The 22,677-nt window shown below is 36.9% G+C and overlaps 1 protein-coding gene across 18 annotated transcripts in view; it reads left to right on the top strand.

Annotated features, from left to right (window-relative positions):
- Lpp (LIM domain containing preferred translocation partner in lipoma) overlaps positions 1 to 22,677 on the top strand; it is a 642,244-nt gene that overhangs the window by 154,874 nt on the left and 464,693 nt on the right. For 15 of the 18 annotated variants that reach the window (XM_074073556.1, XM_074073563.1, XM_074073562.1 and 12 more), the window contains one exon: positions 5,950 to 6,013. The exons of the other annotated variants lie outside the window; for them this stretch is intronic. The gene's annotated coding sequence lies outside the window, so the exon portion shown is untranslated. The remainder of the gene's footprint in view (positions 1 to 5,949; positions 6,014 to 22,677) is intronic. 18 annotated transcript variants of the gene reach the window in all.

Below are 22,677 nucleotides of genomic sequence, written 5' to 3'. Positions count from 1 at the left end.
ACAGTTGTTATACCCGGACAAATTGACATACTGTTGTCCTATTTAGTCACTTATTTTTTTCCTCATGTGCCAAAGCAAATATATAGTCCTCATATTGCAAGTTAGACTTTAGGATTTGTTCATCCTGCATATTTGCTACTGTGTATCTTTTGACTTACATCTCCCATTTCCTATATTTTCCTCCAGAAACCCCAACTCTGGTAAGCACTGTATTAAACATATTATTTTTAGCTGGATTATTATTTTTTTTGAGACAGGATCTTGCCCTGCATTTACTATGTAGCCCAAGCTGACCTGGAACTCATAATCCTCCTGCCTCTGCCTCCCAAATTCTGGGATTGTAGGTGTGTACTGCCATACGTACAATTCACCGCTTTGCTGAATTAGTTTGTGTTACATCTATCTCATGATTATATATATGCAGTTGGTTTTTAGAACTCATTATTTCAAGAACTCCTTCCTCCTCATTTCCCTCCCTTATACTTATGTAAAAATACCTGTCATCTTTACGTTTAACTGTAACTAGAACGTAACTTAGTTTTCCTGAAAAATATTGATTTCCTTTACATGAATTTTTTTCAGCTTTTACAAGTTCAGCTTTAATTAGTCTTCCTGTGAAAAACATTTGTTCAGCCTTCTCAAGGGTTAATGTTGACTGGCCCTTTGCAGGGTACTTCACTCCTCACATTATTGACTCCTCACTTTATAGTCAATAATATTTAGAATCATTTTTTAGAATTTTATTTAGGATTCATTAGTGTCATGTAAAAATTCTATATATACATATGGTGTTTTTTGAGTAAGTTCATTCTCCTTATTATATTCCCTTAACCCTCTTCCTTCCTCTCTCCCTTTAAGAACAATACTTTGTGGGTTTCTTAGAAACATTTAGTTGTACAATACCTTTTCAAAATAAGTAAATGTTCATGGCTGGGCATGGTGGTTCATGCCTGTAATCCTATCCATTTAGGAGGCAGAGATCAGGAGGATGACATTTGAGGACAGCCCCAGCAAAAAGTTTGCCACCCTCCTGTCTCAACCAATAGCTGGGTGTGGTAGCATGTGCCTATCACTCCAGCTCTGAATGGAAGCCTATCATAGTCCAGGCAAGATCATGGTCCAGGCAAGTGTAAGCATAAAGTAAGATGCTATCTCAACACCAAAGTGAAAAGGGCTGGTAGAGTGGCTCAAGTGGTAGAGCAAGTGTGAGGTCTTGAATTCAATCCCCAGCAGTACAAAAAAAAGAAAAAAAAGAAGAAAAATTTAAACGTTCAATGAACTTCAATTAAAAACATTTACTGAAGTCATCTTATATGACATGTTTCAAGATAGTTGTTACATGAGTTACACATGAAACACCTTGTTTATTTGCCCTCCCTCCCTTCCTCCTTTTGTTCCTCCCTTCCCTTTCTTTTTCTTTTTCTTCTTTTTTAAAAAAAGTTTTTATGAAGTACTAAATTCTGGACTTGGAGTTTGGATTCATGAAACTGAATTAGTCAAAGTACAGCTCTTAAAGAAGTGCGATCAAATAAAAGTAATAAACCAGTGAGGCAATTTCAGTATCATACATGTTCAAGTAGATATTATGGTAGTCTTGAGAAAGTTTATTTCACCAAACTTCTTTGGGTTTCCAAAAGTTTCACATCAGGGGAGACACTTATCATTGAGTAGGTGATATCTATTCAGTCTACTTGATAGATATCACCTGTGCTAGGGTTTTGTTCTGTTTGGTCATAAAGCTATTTTTGTGAGAATCAATTTCTACACTGTATTTGTTACTCAGTGGATGTGTCAAGCAGTTTGCATTCTTCTGATCAATATAGGAGCCTCAGGATTGGCGTAGTAACTCAAAGAGAGGTGCCTTCAGATTATGAGCTGGCTTTGGGACCCAATTACTACATTAGTGTTTATTGATGTATTTCCAAAGAGGACTAACAAAATTAATGCATCAAAATAAACTCATGATGCTAGGACATATTACACAGTATTTCTCTACTTATTATTTAATTTACTTCTTGTAAAAGAGTTTAGTGCTTGACAGTTTCCTGTGTGAGTATCTTAAGCACTGTTTCTGATAGATATTATCACAAGAATTATCACTGAATAATTATGTATAGAGGATTAGCAATTTTTTCCTCCTTTCCAAAGTGATCATGCTGTATTGTCTGGATTTATTTAGACCATAAGACCAGGTTTGCTCCCTCACTAGATATCTGGGAAAGAGCCCCTTTATTGCTCTGTGCCTTAGCTTTGTCCCTACTGCTACTAATAATAACACCAATTGCACCATACTGGGTTTCAGTGAAGAATAAAATCATTTATCTGTGTGAAAGCATATGTATACAGCTGATGACAATTATCAATGTAAAATATAACTATTGAGTGACCAGATTATCAGATACTTTATTCAAGGTGAGTTCGGCTTAATTAATTGATTCTTACCTGTTTCCCAAATTTTCTAAGAAAAGTTCACATTTTTCTCCTTTGCTCCAAAGTGTCTGTTGGCAAGTACTATACTATTATTATTTTTTTTATGTATTGCTGTTTTAAAGTTTAATTCTAGAGGCTTGAAAGCAACTTACATATCTACTCAGGATACCTAAAGTCTCTTATTTAATCTGTAGATTACAAGTTTCATTGATAGAACCCTTATAAATTCACTTTAAGAAGTTTTGTATCACCTTTAGGCCAAAGCAGTTTACTTTTTAAAAATCTGATTAATTTCAACACAATCAGCCAATGTGTCAGATGATTTCAGTGCCTCTGATCGATGCTGACAGGTGAGGAAATTAAAATCAGGGAGGGAAGCAATTAAATACTGACAAACATTACTTTAATGAGACAACCAAATCATTCATAAGTTATGGAATATGTTGTATTCTTGATAAGTATCTTAAGGTCGCAGGTGATAGAGTGCATTTAAAAATGCTCTTCATGTGGAATTTGAAGATTGGAGTGGACTTTCCCTAGTCTGTCTGTCTTTGTCCAAATCTAATTGCTTCTGGGATAGATTTCCATGTTTAAATTATAACATTACTTAACTTAAACAAACTATAAATAACCTTTTTTGGCATATGAAATTTATCACAATGAACAAAATGTAGACAAAACAATTCTTGGTCTTTTCACAGTGCTCAGCAGTGACTAAGGTAAAGACCTATGAAAAGAGAAGCACAAAAATGTGTATTTCATATAGCTCCTAGTGAAAAGACTTGTGAATTATATGGCTAAAACCAGAACTCATGTCTTCAATTTTCTATTCCATTGTTCTTTTTACAATGCTCAGAAAGAATACCTGGGACAATACAGCGTAAGAGATACCAGTTTATTGTCTTTAGTGGGAGTTTTTATAAGGCTCATTGGGTATGAGCAGTATGCTGGTCTGATGCTAGTTAGGATTTTTTTTTCATAATTGTAGGATCATTATTGTAGGGTTATGTTGCTTAAAATTGTTCTTTGGGAGCAATGGTAGAGTCAAGATGCCATAGGTGAAAAACCTGTTGAAACGTGTCTCTCTGTTCTTTCCATGCTCTTGTCTTTCCTTTTCTGTTTTTTCCTTATTCCCTGTCATTTTTCTTGCTTCTCTTTATTGCCCCCACCTCTGGTTTCATGTATTGTGTCCTATTTTTTTTTTTCAAATTACAGCAGAATTTACTAATAATCCTATAGATAGTGGTTTCAACTAGATTTGGTGAATCTTGCTTGCATAGATTCTAATTTGTTGAAGTTTTGCAAGTTTGAGCTTGATTTTTACAGATTATTTTTGGCTGAAATTGCTTCTGAAGGTGAGAGCATTTTTCTTGGGAGAGGAAAGATGGTTTGAAAAAGATGCAGCCATGCCAGATTCTGGGTCAGCAGTCCTAAAATACACAGAGGCAGCCAGGGATATCTGGCTTTATTACAAGAGGCTAGCATGAAATTTGTCAGTTGTCCCACATGTCTTTATGGGTTATGGTGAACTACATTATATTATGAAACACCCAGAAGCTGCTGAGGACACATGACATTTAAACTATGCGAAGAGGACTGGTGAACTTCATAGCTAGAAGGCTTTAACTTTTCCACTGCCTATGTTGACACTTATTGATGAAGGATTTTGCATGAAAGCACACTGGTGCAGATTCTTGTTTCATGGCTTGCGTGTCAACACTTTGCCTAGTGTTGCATCTTTGAAACTTTACTGGAGAAATCTGAGAAAGTGCTTATGGTAACCCTGTATCAAACTATACTGTCTCCTCTTAATAATGTGTTGCCTTCCATTTAGACCACAGATATGAACCCTTCTCTCTTTCCTTTCACTTGCTAGTGAGGCAAAACCCAAAACTAAATGTGGTTCAGTGTTTTGAGTTTTGTTACATATTTGTTCTCCATTTCCTGAAGTTATTAAGTTACTTTGTCCAAATAACCTGCTCCCAATTGGGAAGCTAGAGAAGGGTATATACAGGTTTGGTATCAGAGTACAAGGTTGAATTTTTCATCTGTTCCATGTTTATCTTATGATCTTTGAAGTTTGGTTTCTATGTTTATAAAATTAGACTAGTATGGTCTCCTCGTAATTATAATAATGATGATTTGAGACAAAATGACCAGCGAATATTTTCCAAACTATAAAATAAAGTATGATGTTAAAAGATGATTAAGATTTTGACTTTCTTTGTAGATAAGAAGTTACTTGCTGGGTGTCTTATCAACTATGTTCAATTCTAAATCTGGTTTACATCCTTTATGAAAGTTGGGCATCTTAATAAAACTTCCTAGTTTTTAATAAATCTATATAATATTAAAACAAATTTTCTGTGTTCTTGCAGTGCTGTTGAAAGTTCCATCTTTCTGAACCTAAGGTGTGATTATAGGCACAAATTTTAAAATGATGTGTGATTCATCAGTAGGTCTACTTAAAGTTGTGACTCTTGATTAAAGGCATGGAGGGGACACTTGGTTCTTTTTTTTTTTTTTGATGCCTTATCTTTCAGAACAAAAGGACTTTATGGTATTTGTTGTTAGTTAAGGTCAAGTGAGATTGACATAGATAAATGTGGTGTTTTAAAACTGTGGACCCATGGAGTCACAGAAATGTCCAACCTGGAGATATTCTCTAGCGTGTGTGCTTATGTGCTTGTAACATCATCCTTTGATCATATAAACATGGGTTCATGGAAAGAAATGTTATCATTTTGTCTATTATAGCTATCATTTTGTGTATGACCTCTATAGATATAGAAGAATGGAGGAAAATCTTCCCTGAAAATTTAACTTAAGGCCATTTTAGCTACGAATTAGATATTTTACTCTTCATTTAGATATGAGGAAATTGATGCTCAGAGAGTTGAAGTAACTTGCCTCAGAACAATGATATGAGGAGGACAACTGGGACTGATTTCTAAATCCCATGTGCTTTTCCTGCTTCCTTATTGTCAGTCATATAGTTGGTTTTATATTATTATTCTCCCCTCTACCAAACCACATGGACCAAGTCTATAAGTTGTTTTTGTTTTCTCATCCTAATAACCTAGGAGAAGCTAAGGTGGAAGTTCACTGGACCAGTCACAGAGCCCCTGGTACCAAACTTATGCTTTGCCACCTATTGTACTGTGTAATTTTGAGCAAGTTATTTACCTTTTCTGAACATCAGTTTCGACAACTGTAAAATGAGGACAAAAATGCAATGTAAAAAACATAGCATTTTACATGGTATGTTTGAGAAGATAATCACAAGAAATGGGTTAAATCCCTTCTCATCCTTTCCTTCCTTCTCTGACATTGTGTTTCCCTCATTTATGAGTAGAATAACTCCATCCTCCTTCATTAGTTTGCTGTGGGGAGAAAAGAGACAATGAATATGGAAATATTTTACAAAACAAGGAACTGCTGCATAGAAACAGGAGGCTATGATTATTAATAATATTTGAATTAGTGCCTAAGAGTAACTTCTACCTATTTCATTTATAGGCACTAGCATTTGAGTTGGCTGAACCTTGCGTTCTCTGTCCATTGTAAGAGTCGGCTACCTGAGGTAAGAGATGATTGGTGTCTTCTTGTTTATGCAGTGCTAATAAGCATCTGAGCCAATAATGTTTAAGGTTGATTTTACTCTAAATAGAAGATACACAAAGGTATTTTGTAAGCAACAAAACCTGAAAAATACCCAAGTCAGTAAACTGCCCTCCATTTATATCTTCTTGACTTAATTTCCCCTTTCAATTTCAACCACTTTTCAAAATTTTATTTTATTTTTGAGTTAGAGTATATTAATGATACAAGGGGATTTTATTGTGATAATTCCAAAGCTGTGTACAGTATAATTTGAATAAGCTCACGCTGTCTATTAAAATTTAATATGAAAAGCATGGAAATTGAGGAAATGCAGAAGATTCAGATTTAATGATTATTTTTTACATCTATAATATATAATAGGTAGGATGTTATTTTATTATATCAGCAGCTATTACATGGAAGGAGGACTTTCTGCCTAGTTTCTCCATCCTTCATTGAATGCATTTTTCATTATATTATGCTGTCTGATTTATTTTGAAATGAAGGGACCAAAGAATACTAGTAGGAGTACTCATTGTTTCTTATCTACCCAACAAATCATCTCAAAAAATGCAGTCCAAGGTTTCAATGGAAAAAGAAAATCACAAGAACACAGAAAGTGAATCAGAGTCTTTTGAAACCCATGACCCATTGTATCTGTGTGCCACTCTCCTGGGAGACCAGTGCAAAGATGATAGGCCTTGACAGAGAATTACATTCATTGTGATTTAATCAAGAAGGTAGAGGCTAGTGTGTGTGTGTGTGTGGGGGGGGGGGGATAAAGAATCATTGTAGTTGTAAAATTTATAAAATGTGATTTTTATCTCTTGCATCTAATCTGTTAAGATCTGTACCTCCTAGTGAAACCATGTGGTGCTCTTTGTAATCTTTTGGAAGTCCTAGCCACAAGTGAAATACTCAATATGATGATCCTAACTGCAGGTCTCATAGAAATAAAACTTTTAAGAATATTTGATAGTATAGTTTAAGGTACTAGAAACACTTTTTGGCAGAATGTTTTATTTATTCTTTTGATTTATTATTTCTATGATCATGAACTGCAAACATGACTTCAATTGCATAGACCTTTGAAAAAACTGAAGATGGTTGGTGGTGCCCCACATTTGTAGGATTTAGCAGTTTCGGGTTGGGTAGAAATTATGGTGCAGGATAATGCAATTTTCAAACCTAGTATTTATCAAATATATTAAATAAGAACATGTCATGGACAAACAGGTGGGTGACATATGGACTGAGAAACTTGTATAATTTAATCTTTAATCAGACCTATTAGCCACTTGAGTTATTTAGATTTCAAACTCTCTTTCTCTCTCTCTCTCTGTCCCTCTCCCCCCCTCCCTCTCTCTTCCCTCTGCCACTCCTTTTCTCTGTCTGTACCTCCTTCCCTCCCTATCTCTGTCTGATACTGGGGATTGAACCCAGGTTCTCACACTTGCTAGGCAGTCACTATACCACTTGAGTTATGCCATAGACCTTTGTTTTATTTTGTTTTTGAGATAGGGCCTTGCTACCTCTGCCTGGACTGGCCTTGAACTTCTTGGTTTTCTTGCCACCACCTACAGATTAGCTGGGATTGTAAGTGTGACCCCCACACCTGGCTAGATTTTTTTTTCTCATTCTTACAAGAGGACCTTTTTTTTTTTTTTTTAAAGAAAAAGGTACAGGCAAAGATAAAAGAATGTTTTTTGTCCATCCTTAGTGTCACTTTATTCCATAAAATGTCCCTGAAAAAAACTCCTTTTTAATGTATTATTTCCAAGGTTAAACATATCAGAAAAGAATGTCCTGTAGGCATCCTGGTATATTTTTTTGATAGCACTTGGAGGCAGAGATCTAACTTGCTCATTCAGAAACTGCGGTTGCCATATCCTTCCCTCAGATTCCAGTTGTTAAATGCTGATAGAATCAGCTCTGAAAAGTAGTTAACTGTGTCTTTTTCCCCCAATGAAATCCATCTTGAATCTACAAGGATATGTTTTAATACAGCTTTGAAAGATCACACAGATTGTTATAGAAAATGAGGAAGTTTATCTGGCTGTGTATCTATCTATCTGTCTGTCTGTTTCTGTCTACTTATCTATGAATCTAATCTCTGTGTTTTGGAAATGGGGGCTATTGGGAAGGGAAGGATAAAAACTTCTCATATAACCTCTGAAAGGTAGAGAGTAAATATTCTTGGGGCAGGCTGTAAAAATTTAAAATAATCTTGTGGTAATAATTGGTATCGGTGGCAGCAATGAAGAAAGAATAACAGTTTAAGTAAATAATTAGACTTGATAGTAGATGTGTCAACAGGTACCCACTTAATGAGTGTAATCATTGTTTTTCTCAGCTTTCGACGTTGATTCACCAACTGCAGTGTGTTCCCTGTCCCATTTCCAAACCAAATCTATTTAAAGCTGTACTTCACGGAATCTGAAATGGTATACCCTGTTTACTATTTAGAGCTGATACCGCATGTTCTTTATTAGTCAAGATCTGTACTAGAACAAGAACAGGCTTCTAGATTCCTGTAGATCGTTGAGTATCCCTGTTTTCCACGGAGTGATTCATTAGCAAGGATGAATAATACCCAATTAATTCTCATGGGCTTGTCTTTATTGCCAGAATGGATTGTTTGTTAAAGTTTGGGGAAAACTGCCCTAGTCTACCTTAAATAAAATTAATCAGTATTGTTTTCTGAAACAGAGGTAGAGACTGTAGTTATATATGAATTTACTTCCTTGGTTACCTGTATAGAATCTCTTTGTTTGAGGGAGTGAAGTAATGTGTTATGTGTTATGTGAGCTGGAAGCCATTAGAATCTGATTCTAATCCCAGTGCTGTTGTCAACTGGCTATGTCATCTTGGGCAAGTCATTTTCCCTCTTTGAAGTTCATGTTAGTATCTAATAACAAACACAGTTAGTATACCAGTTGATCATGGGATTTCTTCTAGTTAAATGTTCTGTTATCTGTGATTTCATTTCCTAACCAATCCCTTCTCTTTCCCACTGCCACATTTCCACAACTCTGGGACTCTACTACAGAGTCATGTGTGATAACTGTTGTTCTTCTGTTTAGCTTTTGCTTCCTTTATGTACCAGAAGAGCACTGAATTATGTATACCCTATGATTAAGCATTCATACACCCTGGTTGTCTCCTAACCTCAGTGACATGCAATTTCAAGTTAGAAAGGAAAAAAAAAATCCAAATCCATCCTCCTCTATTCTATAACATTGTTCTGGGTCTCCTTTTCACCGAATCTGGTAAACATACCCACTATTAAGAAGAGGGGGATTCTTCTCTTTGACTTTTCCAGGGTGAATTATTGAACCTGTAAAGAGAGGTCAGTTTCTTAAAGGGGACTTTAAAAATCAATATAACCTTATTTCCTATTTCAGTGATAGAGATTTTGGAGTCTTAAGATGTTCGTGACCAATTAAAGACTAAAATTGTTCTGACTCCGTAGTCCTATCTTTGATTTAGTTGAGAAATCTTCTTCCTTTATTTTTTTATTTTTAATTTTTATTTTTTTATTATTCATATGTGCATACAATGCTTGGGTCATTTCTCTCCCCTGCCCCCACCCCCTCCCTTACCACTTGGAAATCTTCTTCCTTTAAATGGTCTTTTCTCTTCCCAGTATTTAAAGGGTATTGTCTTTCAGACAAAACCAATCTCAGTGTCAGCTCAGGGATGTGGGATTCTTTAGAGCACAAATGAACTTCTAGTATCTTCATTAGTTCCATGTGGTTATTGTGCACACGGTTCTGGCTGGCTTCTGCTCTCTATGTTTATTAGAAGAATGTGGATCCCATGCAATCGTTCCTCTCTGAGGTTATTTTGACCCTGACCTCACCGCTCTCTCCTCCATCAAGCTCAGAAAGTTGGAATAATTTAGCCAAAGTCATAGAGCTAATAAATAGCAATAAATGGCTTGGATTTAAATCCAGATCTGCTCCAAAATATGTGACCATCTCCTGAGATGACACTGAAATGAGTAGGCACCGGAAACAAGTTCATAAAGCATGGAAATCCATGGTAGGAAATGGTAAATGGACCCCGGAGGATTACATTGATTACGTGCCATGGGAGGTAGGTGAGGCACAAGATTGCGCATTCTGAATCACTTATGTGATAATTCGCTAATTAAAATCTTATCTGAGCCATAGGGAAAAATAAAAAGAAATTTATCTAAGCACATAATAACTAGTTCATTTTCTTTGTTTTTCAAATTTTAATCAGGTTAGTTGTTTTGGTGAATAAGATGAGGAGGAGAAAAAGAGTAGTTAGGATCATAGTGTCCTGATCATACTTTGAGTAATTGATTGAATTGGAATTTCAGTGCTTTGGGGAATCTGTTTGTTGTTTTTTCCTTGTTACGTTGAGCATGGGAATTTTAACAGAGACAGATTTCTTAGCATGCATAGGTCAGCGCAAATGCAGATGTGAGCAGCTAGAATTTGGATTCTGCCAAGTTGTAATGACTGCCACATGTGAAAAGCTCATACTTAATGTTGGTGACCCACTGTGAGTATATGTGAAAGCCAGGAGAGTGAAAATCAATGTCAGAGATGGACACAGCTTCAGAGACTGTTAGGGGCAACCCTTACCTTACTGATGGGAAAATGGAGGTTAACTGAAGGGGCATGACTTACAAAAATTCAAAATAGCTCCCTGAGAGTAAAGGCAGAATAAGAACCACACTTCATGCCAGCACTCTACAGTAATATTTACTTATATTTTCTGTCTTTCAGTGGCATATGCTTACTAATAGGCAGATAATACCTGAACTTGGAGCCCAGCATTATTACCTACATGACCATGAATAAGTTATTGATTTCTTTGGATCTCAACTTTGTTATTTCTAAAATGGAAATCATACCCTCTTGACAAAATTGAAATAAATGAAATACCTCCTGAGATAAATGAATACCAGTTCAATACACAAGAGGTATTATTGTCTATATGCTTAGTAATCCTCATTCAAGCCTAGGGAGACAGACATAGTTATCTTGTTTTCATAGTTTATCTTTCTTAATTTCATCTTGATAGTTTTTAGGTTCTTCTCCAAGTTTGTTCTGAGGACCAGCAGTGTCAACGTCATCGGGAGCATGTTAGAAATGCAGATCTCAGGCCATACTCTGGAATCAGAATCTGTATTTTAACAAGGTCCCTAGGTAGTTCCCATGCTCATTAGAGCTCTAGAAGCAGCTTGTGACCAATTTCAAGGCTCTTGGCCATGGCCTGCTGACAATGATTGGCACACTGCCCGCATTCTTGGGGCATGCGGTACCCAGGCCTTGAGATAGCAGGAGAAAACCCTGTGAAGTCACTCCTTGGGAATAAGTGAGGACTGAATTGAAGGGATCCAGCAGGCTTTATCTTTTCAACGCCCTTCATTTCCTCAGAAGTGCTATTCACAAGAGGTCAAACCTGATTGGATTCCAAATCTTTCTGATCCCAAAGTTCATGTTCTTTTTATTAAATCATTATGTTTCAGTCAAGAGTTATGTGTATGATAACTCTTCATTCCCCATAGTGTGAATATTTCCACACAGGCTGTTTTAGTCTATTACTCAATTCCTAGAGGGGAAGAATTTTAAAAAATAAAATGGAAAAAAACTTGAGCTGAAAGCCAGGATCCTGCAGCTTAATCAGTTATTTTCGTTTTTTAATGAGGGTGACTATTGTGAAATAAGTAATTATTAATTACTCAAAACTAATGAAATATTTTAGTTTCCTTACTAAAAAAGCATATGGAAGCTAAAAGAAAGCATATGGGTGTTTTTCAGGAAGCATATTGGTGGATGGACAAATTATAGTGGTGCCAATATGTCTTTGCTGTCTGGCTGGGGCCATTGTTACGTGTGCTGGCATCTGAGTCCTTGTGTGTTTAAAGGGATTTTTTTCTTTTAATTTTCCATCTGATATGTACCTTGGGTTGCCTCTGGAGTTACACAGCTCTTTCTCTTAAATCTTTGTACCATGCTTCCATTCAGAATTCTGGTTGAGTAACTTCTCAGTAGAAAGCCTTTTCTATAAGTAGCTGCTGTGAGTTTTCCTTTGCAGATGTCTGTAATCCTCTGCAGCAGATAAAATGGGCCTGCCCAGCTGAGGACCAGGTGGTAAGGCAGCTGAACTGGGACCTTCTTGTTCCATCAGGGACTCTGTTTGAACCCATGGCCAGCCACTGAATTTTTGTACTGCAGATTCCTTTCTTATAAAATTGGAATGGCGAAACCAATGCTCTTTAATTCATAGTCATGACTGTTTATCTTATTTGTAGTCTGTGCCCTTTGTTCTTCCTCTTCTTGCCATTATGCCTCTTCTCTTTTGCTACATATTTAGTCATTTTGGAAAATAGCTTGTTGGATTTGAAGGTGGTTGAAATTATTTTGTCTTTTCTGGGGATTGCACACATCTCGGCTTATAATGACCACAGGCAACATGATATGTGTGAGAAATTACCTGGCTGAGCTAGTAAGCATTTACTTAGAATCTATAACCAAGGTAGCTTTCTAAGTAGTTGAAAGAGGAATCTGGCAGGTATGTGGAGATGAGGCCAGTTAAGACTCAATGTAGAGTATGAGCTCTGTAATATATTTGGAGAGTGAGAGAATTTAGAGAACTTTTCCTAGTGATATCATATAAAACCACGGGCTAGAGTTGGCTTAGAAGGATAATTAATTGGACTTTGAGTATTATAGGGAGTTGAAGAGTAAATCTCTGACAGGCAAGAAAGCTGCTTGAGGCAGGATCCAGGAGCAGGTGCATATCAGGTATGTGATAGAACTAGGCAGAGATCACAGAAATGTATAGTTGAGAAAAATGACTTTTTCTGGTAAAACTCAGTCTCGTTATCTACAGTGTTCTTAAGACAAGGTAGTTTTCAAAAAGCCTCAAGGACTCCAGTTGGAATTATGCAAGTTCTCTTATCCTGTAGCCAGATCTACCACTTAGTTAAACCCTGGTAGCTGAAGAGTAGCAACAGAGACCCCAAATGTCTTGACCCTATTTCATTGTTCTTTCTGCTACTATTCATATAGTATTATGGTGGTGAGTATGTGGGGTAGTCATTATTAGTCTAGCTTTCATGTATGAAATATGGAATGTTAAATTGATCCAAAATGTGGAATTAATAAGAGATTAGCTATTCTAGGGACTGATGGCCTTTTCACCGTAGAGGGCTAGACTGTTATAAAATGCCCTTTTCTCCATTTTGTCTTTTTTCTTGCTTTCCTGTTTAAAGGACTAGCACATATCTCTCCTCCTCGGAATCCCTCTCTTTTCACCCTTAGTACTGGAATCTCTTAGCATTGAGGTTTTTTTTTTTCTTTTTCTTTTTTTGAGACAGAGTCTTACTGTGTTGCCTAGGCTCGTCTTGACTCCTGGGCTCAAGAGATCTTCCTGCCTCAGCATGCTGAGTAGCTGGACTAAAAGTATATGCTATTACACCTGGTTCAACTTTGTTGTATAATTAAACTTTACTTTGTATTGCCATCTTTTTACTTTCCTTTGTCCTCTTTCTCTTCCTCTCCTTCCAATCTCCCACATATTATAGAGATGTTGAATCTAAGGGCTCTTTTATATGTCTCTGAATTCACTGGTATAGTGCTCTGGACATAGTTGGCAAGTAAAGAACACATACTGTGTTCTTCAACAGTTTTTTTCTTCGCTTGTTGATTTTTTTTCTGAGATGTGTATGAGACTTAAGGCTTATAAAGTTTGAGAATTGGAAAAGATCTTAAAAATAATCTGTGTAGTTCAACCTCCCTCTTAGGGAAGAACTGAATTAAACTGCTTTACCAACTTGGTTAGTGGCAGATCTGAAGAAGCTGCCTACCTCTACCAAATATTAGAGCAGTGGTTGGTCTGAGTCCCTGCATACATTCAGCAGGCCTTGGATGGGCTCTTGGGCTCTTTTCTGTGAAGAGCATTAGGAATAATGTGATACCTGTGGCACTGCTGCTGTATTGATCGGATAGAAATGAGCACAGAGTCATAGGGTATCTATTGTGTGCCAGGGTGCTTTCACAGAGTCTAGCTTGGTGAATCAAAAGCCAGAATTCCCTTTCTTTCATGAAGGAGACAGATGGTTTGTAAATTTAGCAAAAACTCTTTTGCCTAAAAGCTTTGAAAAGTACTACATAGTGGCTAGATACATACCTCCTAGAACATGAGTACAGGGCACTGCAGACTGTTCTCCTAGGCTTGGATTGTGGAGACTCATAAAAATAAGGAGAGGTTGTGATAGAAATTGAGATGAGAGGGCCTCTTGTCACCTGAGTGAAACAGAGGACTCAACTCTGTCAATCTCTTCTCCATGCATACATTTCTCAGTCTTTGGAGAGGTGGGACCTGGGTATCTCTATTCTTCATTGCTTATAGTATTGGCTTTCACTTGCTCTTATTACATCTTATTCTCTCCTCTTTCCTACTTAACCCCACCCCATGAGAATCTTTTGCTCTCTCCTATTCAGTTTCCTTCTATTTGTTTTTGCTTCTCCCTTTTCTTCCCTCTCCTGAGTTAACCCTGGGTGGCCTAAGGTCTTGAAGGCTCTCCCCATGGCACAGTTCTCTTTACTGGACTGTGAAAGTGCTGGCAGGGAACACGATACACAAATATGTTAAACACATAGTAAAAATAGCTTATGATCTATGTGACTCGGTATTAAGCAAGATGATATTAACGAGGTTTGAGTGCTGCTCTGAAATGTGGCAGCTGCACATGCATATTGGCTGCTTTTCCTCCCTACCTCTGGCAGCTTGCGAGCAGTGTTGCCATGACACTCCTTGGGCTCTGTTTAGATCAGCTATTTTCTGAAGGAGTCCCTGACCTTCCCCACAATAGAAACTGTTGATGTGGTCATGTCAGAGCCTCTTCAGGATCTGTGTGGCTGGTGAGCCCCTAGTTGTCACTAGGAAACTGTTAGAAACTGTAGGACAGTGATATTGAATGTTTAGGAGAGAGAAGCACTGTTAAATATTCTTTATTGTTATTGTATGTGTGAGGATAATGCAGCTCATTGAGTGGAAGTGACTTGCTCAAGGTTACAGACTGAAACTGGAACAAGGCTGGTTCAGGAACTCAGTTCTCCTTGTTTCCAACCTAGTGATGTTCCAGCTTATTGCAGTGACTCTTGACTCAGTGTCCTCTTCAACCATGAAGGCTGTGGGTGGACCAGACCAGGGGACATCACTGTCTTAAGAATAGGCAGAGAATATGAAAAAAGGGAGAGTAGCTCAGTGCAGAGGAAGGAATAAGGAAATTAAGGGGAATGCTATGGTTTGAATGTATCCCTATAATTCATATGTTGAAAATTTAATCTACAATGCAACCATATTGGAAGTGGGGCCTCATAAGAAGTAATTATGTTATGAGAGGTCTGCCATAAGAGTGGATTACTTCTGTTACATGGGAATGGGTTAGCTATTTCAAGAATGGACTTGTTATAAAAATGAGTTTTGCCTCCTCATGATCTTTTGCTTTCTTGCCCTTCTGCCTTCTGTCAAAACACAAAGTCCCTTGCCAGATGTGGGCACTACATTCTTGGATTTCCCAGATTCCAGAACCATGAACTAAATTTCTCAGGTACAGGTATTCTGTCATTAAAGCAACACAAAATGGATTGAAACAGGGAATAAGATACTCAAAGTAAGTGCCGAAGGTGCTACTCAGCAGTCAATGCCCGTTTATAGGGGTTCTTCCAGCCAAAGCTGGAATCCACCATCAGAATCCACCTATCCAGTGAATGTTTACAAGGAGAAGGGAAGAAATAATTTCGTGTTCTGTATTGTTCTGAACCCTTTCCTGATTACCAGATTAGAACTCACCTAAAACTTCCATAGGAACCATTCATTGTCACTACCATACTAATTTTGTACTTTATTGTGTTATGTTAAATATTCTTCCAAAAGTTCATATGTGAAATGTTTCCTCCATAAGATTATAGGATTCTAGGGAATAGAAATCATGGCTCAGCTGAATTTCTCTTCTCCTCCCTTCCTGTCTTTCAATCATATTTTCAACATACAGGTTTAAAATATAAATTAAATTTTTATTGAGTTGAATTCAGATATCCTCTCAAAATTTTTTATTTATTGTTTGTGAAAATTGCCAAACAGTGTTTTTACTAACTTTATGTTAGGATTTCTTTTTTTTAGGCTGCAATTGGGTTTGAACTTTGAACTCAGGGCTTGCTAGGCAGGCACTCTACTACTTGAACCATACCTCTAGCCAACTGTATTTAACTTTTTTCTGGTACTGGGGATTGAACCCAGGGCCTATGCATGCTAGGCAAGTGCTATACCAATTAAGCCATGCCCTCAGCCCTTAAGATTTTTTATATGTTTTTTAATTTTTATAAAACCCAATATGCTTTTATTACACCCATTTTGCAATGAAAAAAATGAAAATCAAGTGACTTGCTCAAATTCACCTCAATAGTAAATGCTGGAGAATTGATTTGCATCTAGATCCTCTGACTCTAAATATTGCAATGTTACTTCTACTTTTCCTCAGGGACTTACAGAAGAGGCCTTGTTCCTTTGACAGTGCTTCAGGCTTCTGCTGAGGCATCTCCAACCCTTTTAGGTTGTAACCTACCCACTTAAGTGCTTGGGAAAGTAATTACAAGGCCTCAGGTTCAAATAGTAAATTATTATGCTTTGGGCAACACTTTAGCTGATTTTTTTTTTTTTTCAGTAAGCCAAGGGAAAAATACTGCATTTCTATTTTCCTTAATTTTTTAAATTTGAAACACAATTTGAAGTAATTTGTAAGATTCTTTTAACTTTTAACGAACTAGAATACATACAGAATATATGGAAAAGGTTGTTTGTCCTAAATGACTTGTCTAGTTTAGTGAAGAATGAGATTATACCACCTTTTTTTGATTATCAAAGATGGATATAGGAATTTTTGAATGCTACTACTAAAGCCCAGATTGTGGTTGATTATTGCTGTTTTGTAGATTGTTCTTAACTTTTGCCATATTAATTAGATAATGCCCGTTATAATTTTCTAACTTTATAGTATTTGGATGAATTTTATTGATAACACCTGCATCCTTTCTGAAAAAAATGACCAATATGGAGTAGTTTTTTTTTAATGTATGTGCTCAGAAAGAACACTGCTGCTTAATTTAAATTTAAGAGCAGAAGCAAAGCTGATCTGTAGTTAAGTATAATATATTGTCATATATAGATCTCATGTTTCCTTTTTGTGTCTTTCCAGGTGTTTTAGGAGGAAGATGAGTTGAATAGTAATAGTAGAATAGTAATGGTATAATGTCCACAGAGAAAGTTGAACACAAAAGACAAATATGTATGTGGGTCTATTTCTGTATTTTGTACTGTGTGTGTGTGTGTGTGTGTGTGTGTGTGTGAGAGAGAGAGAGAGAGAGAGAGAGAGAGAGAGAGAGAGAGAAATAATGCTATGGTCTTTCTATAAAATCTTTATAATTTGGAAGTTTGTGATAACATTGGAATTAACAAAGAAAAAATAAATTGAAACTTAGATATTTGAAGGAACAAGGAATATTTTATCCTTTGTTTAAGAGATGCAGGTAGAGTGAAAAGTTAGAAAGTTGTAATACTATTATATGGAAGTCAAGCACTATATATTTCTTAGAGAAGAAAGGTTATTTTGGAAATCTGAACATTCTTGCATACTTTCTAAATTTCTTACTCTCATTGATAGCTATACTTTGCTTAACTCAATTGAGTCACTTTGCTGTAAACAGCAGCCCTGGGAACATGTGACTTACTATAATAAATGTAGCCCAGAAAAAAAAAAAGAAAAAGAAAATGGCAAAAAAGCATTACTTTCCACTTTTTTTTTTTCTTCAAATATGTCTGTTTTGCTTTGGTATTTCTCTTATGTGTGTTTTCTCAAGGAGATTTGGAGTACCTTGAAAACAAATGAACAATGATTTTATGAACTTGGGTACTGTAAGTTAAAACAATCTTTCTGAAATTCTTTGCCAGGGTTTATTCAGACTCTGTTGAGAAGTCATCTTGTTACTCTTGAAATACCTACACTTCATAGACTTTTTGAAGAATGAAAAAAGTCCATCTGCCTTTTTGCAAAAGAGATGGGTAGTTCAGAAGTGAAATAGCCTGTTTATGTATTGGCCAAAACTGTCCATGTAGGAAAAGGTTTTGTATACTATAAAATGTTACAGAGCTAGAAAAAAATATACAAACGTGATATTTAGAGTGTATGTATATGTATATACATACATACATATATATATTTGATCTGTTCTTTGTCACAATATTTAACCCAAAGTGCTATTTACAGTAATGAATCAAAATGTCAGTTTTAAAAATATGAAGTGTCAAAGTGTTCCCACGTTACAGAAAAGTTTGATGTGACAGTTTGTTAATCATATGACTATTATATCAAATGTGTTTCACAATGTTTTTTGCTCAATGCTCTCTTGTAGGCTTCTCACACATTTTTAGTGAATTCCTAGTTCAAATTACTAACCCCAGGAGCACATTTGGGTTACGTGTCTCCCGCACCTCACACAAATGCTGCTATGTTTTTCTGTACTTAAAACTGAATGGATTTCACATAATTTCAGAGAGGTTTGATTTTGTGCCTAACACATTTAGGCATAGTAGCTTAAAAAAAATTCCTGTACTGTAACTTTGCTGTTTTCACTAAAGAGCTATCACTTGAAACTTCAACATACAGAATGAGTGCTTTGTGTTTCTCCAGCATGGTTTCCCAAGGTATCATTTAGCTGTCTGTAGTTGTTAGTGCCCACTCTTTGACCTTGGACACAATTTTGAATTTTGTTTGACACATTGATTATATCAACTTTTTTATCCTTCCAAAAGGACTGACTTTTAGAACACAAATGTATATTTGGAAAAGGTATCACGATTTCTTTTAGGAAAATTTATAACTGTGCTATGTCCTGTGTCCATGGACTACACTCAATCTCTGTGCCTCACTTTCCTTCGAAGAGAGGTTAAGGATGAAATTAGATTGGATTAGATTAGTGACTTTTTAAACTTATTCTCTAAGGGGCCCTAAGTTCTAGGAAGAAGTGAAGCCTCCAAAGATTGGCCTTGAGTTAGGCAGTGAGGATTGTGGACCCTTCAACTCCAGCAGCTGTGCTCTTGTTTTACTAAGATTTAGTCTTTTATGCTGTTTTATTTAAATGAATGGTTCTGCTACTTACCTGCCTGCTGATAATGACCATCATAGCTGATCTAGAGGCAGCATTCTCTGACTCTGTGGCATATTTCCTACAGGTTTTTAGTGAGTGACAGTGTCAACTGATCCTGGCTATTCAGGTTCCCATGGTAGTTCTTTCAGTGATTAGGATTCTCTTCGTTGAGTTAAGAGATACTAAGACCTCATCTGTATGTGATTTTAATTGTATAATTTTAGTCTTAATAAACTTATTTTGTAGCTTAGATTTTCAGGTCAGCCAAAGACCATTTCTTAAGTGTAAGTACAGAAGAGTAACTGGAAGCTTTGGCAAGTACTTCGTCTGCTTCTGGTCAAGGGCATGAATTTTACTCCTTAAAGCAAATGAGTTTTAGTCAGTTTGAGAAGAAGGATGGACAATCACAACTTAAAGTTTTAATTCCTTTTATGATTTCTATTCCCCATTCTCCATTTTACTACCCATAAACACACAGTCACGACCATACCATGATCCACTTTACAAAATATAAGTATAAATTAAGGCAGAGACAGTAAGAACAACAAATGATCAAGAGGTATGAATTAGTAAAACTGTCAAAAGCCTCTAAGCATAAACAAAATCAAATTGAAGAAAAACATTTCTCATGTACAACAAATGTATCCTAAAGATGAGAGAGAAAATGAATGGCTTTTTTGATAGATGCTGTAGGATCATTTCCAAAGTTCCTCAGCAAATTGTTGGGTTTATTTGATTTTAACTCTTTTAATAGCTAAAATCTAGAAGGGAGAGAATGGCCAAGTCCATAGTTTTGTTAAATGCATGGAAGTCTTTTTTCATAGTGCATTGCTCCTCTGGAAGCAAATCTCATCACAACTGTGGATCCCAGAAACAGCAGCTGGGAGCCAAGTCAGGCATGTTCTTTTTTAAAGTCATAAATTAGCCACTGGGATGTACCTGAGCTTATGGGAGGGGCTTATTCAAAATCCATGTATAGGATAATTATATAAAACCCAGGAGGGATTCCTTGTTCACTCCCTGAAGAAATTGGCGAGGTGAAGCAAAACAGCCTAAAAAAAAGTGAAACTTAAAACATACAGTGGTAAATGAAACAAAACATTTGGTGTATACTTTTATCCAAAGTAAAACAGTGTAATGGATTGTTTTGTTAAGAACAAAAACCCCAAAATTTTTGCTATTTTGTTTGTTTGTTTTACTTCTGAATTGATTCTCTTCTGCCTTTTTCCCCTCCCTTGATAGAGTGTATGATACTGTATTAAGGACTTTATCTGTTTTGTTGCCAACTATTTCCCTGGTACTGGAGTCACATCTATGTCATCTATGAACTTATATACAGAGCATTTCCCTCATTAACTCAATTCTTATAGCAGAGAAAGACACTTTTTTTTTTTGAGACTGGATCTTACTATATAGCCTTGCTTACTTTGACCTTGTTTTTTCTTTTATCTGGGCCACCCCAGCTCACAATCCATAGCAGACATGCTCCAGGAGACTCCTCCAGCCTACTAATGGATGGATCTGTGTTCATTTTCTAGTGAGTTGCATTAGGCTGAACACAGGTCACTTGAGAGTGAACCAGATCCATGCTCCGGGCATCCCAGAGTCCCATCTGAAAGTTGTTAGAGCATGTTTGCCTATAGCAATTGCTATGTGTCATTTAGAAAGAAGGCTGTACCACAGAGCACAGATTTGAAGTGCTGCAAGTAAAAGTGAGAAGCAGGAAGTACAGGTGCCTCAGGTTTTGAAGTGAAATGTGCTAGAAGTGATAGTTACCAACTATAGTTGCCCTGAGAACACACTGGGAGAAAATGTGGCTGAATTGCCCTGCATTTGGCTGATGCAGAAAGAAAGGCAGTGGATGTATTGAGTGCTTAGTTCATGCAGTGCAGGGTGTTGGGAACTGTCATGTAGAATTCCTCATTGAGTCCTTAAGCAGTCTGATATCTGGGTCAGGATTATCAATTTCCCTTTATAGGCAGGGACAGTAGATCCCAGGGCCACATTCTTATTTTACATCTTGAGGTTTGTCAGACTTCTTTCTTTTTTGTCTGGCTGGTGAGCTTATGTTCCTCCAGAGGGAAATGAAATTCTTTCATTTCTGAAGAGCCTCTGAACCCCTGTGACTCTAGTCCTGAATTGTATGATATTCCTGTTACACTGTTTACATGTCCTTCTCTGAAGACCCAACACTGGGGACTGGGTGGTTTCAGAGACCACGTGCCATGCTGTTCTGCACTGCCTGAATTCAACCTTCTCTATGCCTTGGTTTCATTGAAACTTTTTAGACCTTGCTGCACACAGGAGACTTCTTCAGCTCATTTTTCTAGATTTTCTTTACTGACATATTTTGAGTTTTGGGGACTCTGGGTCTCCTTATTTTTAATCTCTCTCTCTCCCTTATATATCTGTTATCTTCTGGCTATTTGTCTAGGTTCTATCTTAACTTTTGTCTCACACTTGGCAGGAACTGGATTCATCTGGACAGTCCTTCCCTCCATTACTGTCTCAGTACTCATGAGATAGTGTGGGTTCACTTTGGCTTTAAAGTGCAGCTCAAGACTCCTGTTTTCCAGGAAATTTAACTAGCTATCTTAGCCTAAAGTGACCCTCCCTCCCTCTCTCCTTCCCTTCCTTCTCAGTCTCTCTCTCTCTTCTTCCCTCTTTCTTTTCCCCCTTTCCCCTTCTAGTTTCCTCCTTCCATTCTTCCTTCCTTTCTCCTTTCCTCTGTCTTTTGGCCAACTAGCTGACCTCCCTTCGTGTCCCCTCTCCTCCCTTTCCAGACACTTTAGATAAGGAAGACAATTTTGCATCATAATAAATTATTGTTGGTGTTTTGTTTGTCTTTGTACAGTTGACTCATTTACTTCATCATTAATGGTGAGGCATGGAGGAAATGCTGTTAGTGTTCATTGATGTGTAGAATGGTGGGTGGGGCTGAAGGGACACTGAGATCTCAGGAAAGCTCTTGTAGGCTCCTGGAAATGATTTCCTACACCAATACTTGTGAGCTTAGGTCAGAATAACAATCTTCCACTTACACTGTAATTTTTTTCCCAATAGACCATAATAATTATTTTGAGTACTGTATTCATTTCTGAACTTAAGTTCACGTGAGAACCAGTGGCTGCCCTTTACAGGGATTTGAGGGGTGATTGTGGTGGATAAATTTATAAGTCAATAAAATTCATTTTCTACATCAAGAATACCTTAAAGATTAATTTTAGATTTTTGTTCTTTTTTCTTTTTTGGTAGAGTTTGAACTCAGGGCTTTGCACTTGCAAAGCAGTTGCTCTGTTGCTTGAGCCAGACCTCCAGTCTGTTTTGTTGTGGTTATTTTGGAGATGGGTTTTATGAACTATTTGCCTGGGCTGGTCTTGAACTGTGATCCTCCTGATCTTAGCCTCCCAAATAGACAGGATTATAAGTGTGAGCCACCAGTGCCCTGCTATCT

This window comes from Castor canadensis, chromosome 5, assembly GCF_047511655.1.
Source record: "Castor canadensis chromosome 5, mCasCan1.hap1v2, whole genome shotgun sequence".
Lineage (NCBI taxonomy): Eukaryota > Metazoa > Chordata > Mammalia > Rodentia > Castoridae > Castor > Castor canadensis.
The sequence above is the reverse complement of the archived record's forward strand: the minus strand, read 5'-3'. Positions and strand labels throughout refer to the sequence as shown.